The sequence below is a fragment of the Anomaloglossus baeobatrachus genome, unplaced genomic scaffold (genome assembly GCF_048569485.1).
Source record: "Anomaloglossus baeobatrachus isolate aAnoBae1 unplaced genomic scaffold, aAnoBae1.hap1 Scaffold_3371, whole genome shotgun sequence".
Classification (NCBI taxonomy): domain Eukaryota; kingdom Metazoa; phylum Chordata; class Amphibia; order Anura; family Aromobatidae; genus Anomaloglossus; species Anomaloglossus baeobatrachus.
In genome coordinates this window covers 75832-82192 of record NW_027442746.1, presented here as the reverse complement: position 1 = coordinate 82192, position 6361 = coordinate 75832, and the positions used below count along the sequence as shown (strand labels likewise).

The following is a 6361-nucleotide window of genomic DNA, read 5'->3' as shown; positions in this document are numbered from 1 at the left end:
TTTCCAAAAGCAGAACTCAATTCACCTGATTCATATTAGCCCGATTTAATGAATTGGAAGAAAGCATACGTCTTCATATGCACCTCAATTTGGCCCATTCACTTTTCACACTTCCTCCTTTTGTTTTTTATCTTTCACACTTTTGACTTTCTTTATTCATCCAAATAGCAAACTCATCACCACTCAACCTGACCAACTCGGCTATGTCCCCGTGCTGCAGTTCTCTGTCTTATCTAGATCATTTGCAATTGAATGGAATAGATCCCTTTTGGACAAAGTGGATTCACCTGCTGCTGCAGTGACCACAGGTGTGATAACATCTAGAATTGGCATCTGGTGCGATCTCTCCGCTTCCACTCCAAAGAAAGTTACCTGTTTATTCCTATCATGCATTGGTTTTTGGGGTTTTCTTTGAGTAATGATGATCTCTTTAGTAGTCTGTTGGCGCCCTCTCCTGGAGGAATAGTTTGCTTGCTCTTGGACATTCTAAAAGAGAGGTCATGATAGACATTGAGCTTCTGAGCTCAATTGGGGACAGTCATGGGTGATGAATGTTTGCAACCTACTGCGAAGCCTCATACCGCAATATAAGGAACGTCAAATACTAAGAAAGGGCGGCCTATGAAAGAATTACTACTTTCAATAAGTACACTTAAACGGCTAATTGGGAATAGAAAAACTGTAAAAAGCCCTCTGAGAAAGCCCCCCTCTAACCTTTGATAGTAAGCTTTTCTGTAGTCTGCCTGTTGATGTATTTTCCGTTTGAACTGTGCACAACATGAAGAGACGGAACACTGGCGGCTTGTCACAATGCCCCCCGATGACATCACAATAGCGCTGCTGCCTAGAAAACAAGCTGCGCAGAAGAAGTTGTTCTTTGGGTGGGAGGGTGGGCTAGTGGAAGGAGGGGGCAATCTCTTTTTTTCCCGGGTGGTAGGGGGATGACAGGAGAAGGGAAGCGGGTGGTGAGAAAGGTACAGAGGGCAGGGTTTGGGGGCTGGGAAGGAAAGGGAAAAGATTAGGGTTTGGGGATGATGAAAGGGCTTTCTACGGGTAAGGATGGCAAAGGGTGGCAGTGACGGAAAGTCAGGCAACCTGTCCTGTCCGTCTTTTTGTATCGTGAATTGGAAAGACTGCAAGGGGGAGGGGAGTTGCTTGCGCCCTAAAGGAGGAGTTATTCAGATTCATTGCAGTGGGCGGCGGCTGCAAAACGCACCATTCTTCTTGTTTTGGCTCTGCAAAGCAGCCTTTTCAAGGGTTGGCTTGGGTGACAAAATGTCTTGTGTAGGCGTGGGTTTGTCTCCCTCTCGCTCATCTCTCCCTAAGATGTGTCCGGCATAGGCCAGGGTGCCACTCGAGGCCCAAACCAATTCTGGTTATCGCTTCTCGGCCTTTTGGCTAAGATCAAGTGTAGTATCTGTTCTTATCAGTTTAATATCTGATACGTCCCCTATCTGGGGACCATATATTAAATGGATTTTTAGAACAGGGAGATGGAAAAAGAGCTTGCTCTGTCCACTCCACGCATTGACCTGGTATTGCAGTACCTCCAGGAACGGTGCACCCCTTCTTAACCCAGTTTCCAAAAGCAGAACTCAATTCACCTGATTCATATTAGCCCGATTTAATGAATTGGAAGAAAGCATACGTCTTCATATGCACCTCAATTTGGCCCATTCACTTTTCACACTTCCTCCTTTTGTTTTTTATCTTTCACACTTTTGACTTTCTTTATTCATCCAAATAGCAAACTCATCACCACTCAACCTGACCAACTCGGCTATGTCCCCGTGCTGCAGTTCTCTGTCTTATCTAGATCATTTGCAATTGAATGGAATAGATCCCTTTTGGACAAAGTGGATTCACCTGCTGCTGCAGTGACCACAGGTGTGATAACATCTAGAATTGGCATCTGGTGCGATCTCTCCGCTTCCACTCCAAAGAAAGTTACCTGTTTATTCCTATCATGCATTGGTTTTTGGGGTTTTCTTTGAGTAATGATGATCTCTTTAGTAGTCTGTTGGCGCCCTCTCCTGGAGGAATAGTTTGCTTGCTCTTGGACATTCTAAAAGAGAGGTCATGATAGACATTGAGCTTCTGAGCTCAATTGGGGACAGTCATGGGTGATGAATGTTTGCAACCTACTGCGAAGCCTCATACCGCAATATAAGGAACGTCAAATACTAAGAAAGGGCGGCCTATGAAAGAATTACTACTTTCAATAAGTACACTTAAACGGCTAATTGGGAATAGAAAAACTGTAAAAAGCCCTCTGAGAAAGCCCCCCTCTAACCTTTGATAGTAAGCTTTTCTGTAGTCTGCCTGTTGATGTATTTTCCGTTTGAACTGTGCACAACATGAAGAGACGGAACACTGGCGGCTTGTCACAATGCCCCCCGATGACATCACAATAGCGCTGCTGCCTAGAAAACAAGCTGCGCAGAAGAAGTTGTTCTTTGGGTGGGAGGGTGGGCTAGTGGAAGGAGGGGGCAATCTCTTTTTTTCCCGGGTGGTAGGGGGATGACAGGAGAAGGGAAGCGGGTGGTGAGAAAGGTACAGAGGGCAGGGTTTGGGGGCTGGGAAGGAAAGGGAAAAGATTAGGGTTTGGGGATGATGAAAGGGCTTTCTACGGGTAAGGATGGCAAAGGGTGGCAGTGACGGAAAGTCAGGCAACCTGTCCTGTCCGTCTTTTTGTATCGTGAATTGGAAAGACTGCAAGGGGGAGGGGAGTTGCTTGCGCCCTAAAGGAGGAGTTATTCAGATTCATTGCAGTGGGCGGCGGCTGCAAAACGCACCATTCTTCTTGTTTTGGCTCTGCAAAGCAGCCTTTTCAAGGGTTGGCTTGGGTGACAAAATGTCTTGTGTAGGCGTGGGTTTGTCTCCCTCTCGCTCTCTCTCCCTAAGATGTGTCCGGCATAGGCCAGGGTGCCACTCGAGGCCCAAACCAATTCTGGTTATCGCTTCTCGGCCTTTTGGCTAAGATCAAGTGTAGTATCTGTTCTTATCAGTTTAATATCTGATACGTCCCCTATCTGGGGACCATATATTAAATGGATTTTTAGAACAGGGAGATGGAAAAAGAGCTTGCTCTGTCCACTCCACGCATTGACCTGGTATTGCAGTACCTCCAGGAACGGTGCACCCCTTCTTAACCCAGTTTCCAAAAGCAGAACTCAATTCACCTGATTCATATTAGCCCGATTTAATGAATTGGAAGAAAGCATACGTCTTCATATGCACCTCAATTTGGCCCATTCACTTTTCACACTTCCTCCTTTTGTTTTTTATCTTTCACACTTTTGACTTTCTTTATTCATCCAAATAGCAAACTCATCACCACTCAACCTGACCAACTCGGCTATGTCCCCGTGCTGCAGTTCTCTGTCTTATCTAGATCATTTGCAATTGAATGGAATAGATCCCTTTTGGACAAAGTGGATTCACCTGCTGCTGCAGTGACCACAGGTGTGATAACATCTAGAATTGGCATCTGGTGCGATCTCTCCGCTTCCACTCCAAAGAAAGTTACCTGTTTATTCCTATCATGCATTGGTTTTTGGGGTTTTCTTTGAGTAATGATGATCTCTTTAGTAGTCTGTTGGCGCCCTCTCCTGGAGGAATAGTTTGCTTGCTCTTGGACATTCTAAAAGAGAGGTCATGATAGACATTGAGCTTCTGAGCTCAATTGGGGACAGTCATGGGTGATGAATGTTTGCAACCTACTGCGAAGCCTCATACCGCAATATAAGGAACGTCAAATACTAAGAAAGGGCGGCCTATGAAAGAATTACTACTTTCAATAAGTACACTTAAACGGCTAATTGGGAATAGAAAAACTGTAAAAAGCCCTCTGAGAAAGCCCCCCTCTAACCTTTGATAGTAAGCTTTTCTGTAGTCTGCCTGTTGATGTATTTTCCGTTTGAACTGTGCACAACATGAAGAGACGGAACACTGGCGGCTTGTCACAATGCCCCCCGATGACATCACAATAGCGCTGCTGCCTAGAAAACAAGCTGCGCAGAAGAAGTTGTTCTTTGGGTGGGAGGGTGGGCTAGTGGAAGGAGGGGGCAATCTCTTTTTTTCCCGGGTGGTAGGGGGATGACAGGAGAAGGGAAGCGGGTGGTGAGAAAGGTACAGAGGGCAGGGTTTGGGGGCTGGGAAGGAAAGGGAAAAGATTAGGGTTTGGGGATGATGAAAGGGCTTTCTACGGGTAAGGATGGCAAAGGGTGGCAGTGACGGAAAGTCAGGCAACCTGTCCTGTCCGTCTTTTTGTATCGTGAATTGGAAAGACTGCAAGGGGGAGGGGAGTTGCTTGCGCCCTAAAGGAGGAGTTATTCAGATTCATTGCAGTGGGCGGCGGCTGCAAAACGCACCATTCTTCTTGTTTTGGCTCTGCAAAGCAGCCTTTTCAAGGGTTGGCTTGGGTGACAAAATGTCTTGTGTAGGCGTGGGTTTGTCTCCCTCTCGCTCTCTCTCCCTAAGATGTGTCCGGCATAGGCCAGGGTGCCACTCGAGGCCCAAACCAATTCTGGTTATCGCTTCTCGGCCTTTTGGCTAAGATCAAGTGTAGTATCTGTTCTTATCAGTTTAATATCTGATACGTCCCCTATCTGGGGACCATATATTAAATGGATTTTTAGAACAGGGAGATGGAAAAAGAGCTTGCTCTGTCCACTCCACGCATTGACCTGGTATTGCAGTACCTCCAGGAACGGTGCACCCCTTCTTAACCCAGTTTCCAAAAGCAGAACTCAATTCACCTGATTCATATTAGCCCGATTTAATGAATTGGAAGAAAGCATACGTCTTCATATGCACCTCAATTTGGCCCATTCACTTTTCACACTTCCTCCTTTTGTTTTTTATCTTTCACACTTTTGACTTTCTTTATTCATCCAAATAGCAAACTCATCACCACTCAACCTGACCAACTCGGCTATGTCCCCGTGCTGCAGTTCTCTGTCTTATCTAGATCATTTGCAATTGAATGGAATAGATCCCTTTTGGACAAAGTGGATTCACCTGCTGCTGCAGTGACCACAGGTGTGATAACATCTAGAATTGGCATCTGGTGCGATCTCTCCGCTTCCACTCCAAAGAAAGTTACCTGTTTATTCCTATCATGCATTGGTTTTTGGGGTTTTCTTTGAGTAATGATGATCTCTTTAGTAGTCTGTTGGCGCCCTCTCCTGGAGGAATAGTTTGCTTGCTCTTGGACATTCTAAAAGAGAGGTCATGATAGACATTGAGCTTCTGAGCTCAATTGGGGACAGTCATGGGTGATGAATGTTTGCAACCTACTGCGAAGCCTCATACCGCAATATAAGGAACGTCAAATACTAAGAAAGGGCGGCCTATGAAAGAATTACTACTTTCAATAAGTACACTTAAACGGCTAATTGGGAATAGAAAAACTGTAAAAAGCCCTCTGAGAAAGCCCCCCTCTAACCTTTGATAGTAAGCTTTTCTGTAGTCTGCCTGTTGATGTATTTTCCGTTTGAACTGTGCACAACATGAAGAGACGGAACACTGGCGGCTTGTCACAATGCCCCCCGATGACATCACAATAGCGCTGCTGCCTAGAAAACAAGCTGCGCAGAAGAAGTTGTTCTTTGGGTGGGAGGGTGGGCTAGTGGAAGGAGGGGGCAATCTCTTTTTTTCCCGGGTGGTAGGGGGATGACAGGAGAAGGGAAGCGGGTGGTGAGAAAGGTACAGAGGGCAGGGTTTGGGGGCTGGGAAGGAAAGGGAAAAGATTAGGGTTTGGGGATGATGAAAGGGCTTTCTACGGGTAAGGATGGCAAAGGGTGGCAGTGACGGAAAGTCAGGCAACCTGTCCTGTCCGTCTTTTTGTATCGTGAATTGGAAAGACTGCAAGGGGGAGGGGAGTTGCTTGCGCCCTAAAGGAGGAGTTATTCAGATTCATTGCAGTGGGCGGCGGCTGCAAAACGCACCATTCTTCTTGTTTTGGCTCTGCAAAGCAGCCTTTTCAAGGGTTGGCTTGGGTGACAAAATGTCTTGTGTAGGCGTGGGTTTGTCTCCCTCTCGCTCTCTCTCCCTAAGATGTGTCCGGCATAGGCCAGGGTGCCACTCGAGGCCCAAACCAATTCTGGTTATCGCTTCTCGGCCTTTTGGCTAAGATCAAGTGTAGTATCTGTTCTTATCAGTTTAATATCTGATACGTCCCCTATCTGGGGACCATATATTAAATGGATTTTTAGAACAGGGAGATGGAAAAAGAGCTTGCTCTGTCCACTCCACGCATTGACCTGGTATTGCAGTACCTCCAGGAACGGTGCACCCCTTCTTAACCCAGTTTCCAAAAGCAGAACTCAATTCACCTGATTCATATTAGCCCGATTTA

The 6361-nt window shown here is 46.2% G+C and overlaps 4 non-coding genes across 4 annotated transcripts; all 4 read left to right on the top strand.

Moving 5' to 3' along the window:
* Positions 1-1378: 1378 nt before the first annotated feature.
* On the top strand, positions 1379-1569 carry LOC142271568 (U2 spliceosomal RNA). Its single transcript, XR_012736604.1, has one exon. It is a non-coding gene; the product is annotated as a U2 spliceosomal RNA (small nuclear RNA).
* A 1387-nt stretch (positions 1570-2956) lies between these two features.
* Positions 2957-3147, top strand: LOC142271567 (U2 spliceosomal RNA). Its single transcript, XR_012736603.1, has one exon. It is a non-coding gene; the product is annotated as a U2 spliceosomal RNA (small nuclear RNA).
* Positions 3148-4534: 1387 nt separating this feature from the next.
* On the top strand, positions 4535-4725 carry LOC142271566 (U2 spliceosomal RNA). The gene has a single exon (XR_012736602.1). It is a non-coding gene; the product is annotated as a U2 spliceosomal RNA (small nuclear RNA).
* A 1387-nt stretch (positions 4726-6112) lies between these two features.
* On the top strand, positions 6113-6303 carry LOC142271565 (U2 spliceosomal RNA). The gene has a single exon (XR_012736601.1). It is a non-coding gene; the product is annotated as a U2 spliceosomal RNA (small nuclear RNA).
* Positions 6304-6361: the final 58 nt, after the last annotated feature.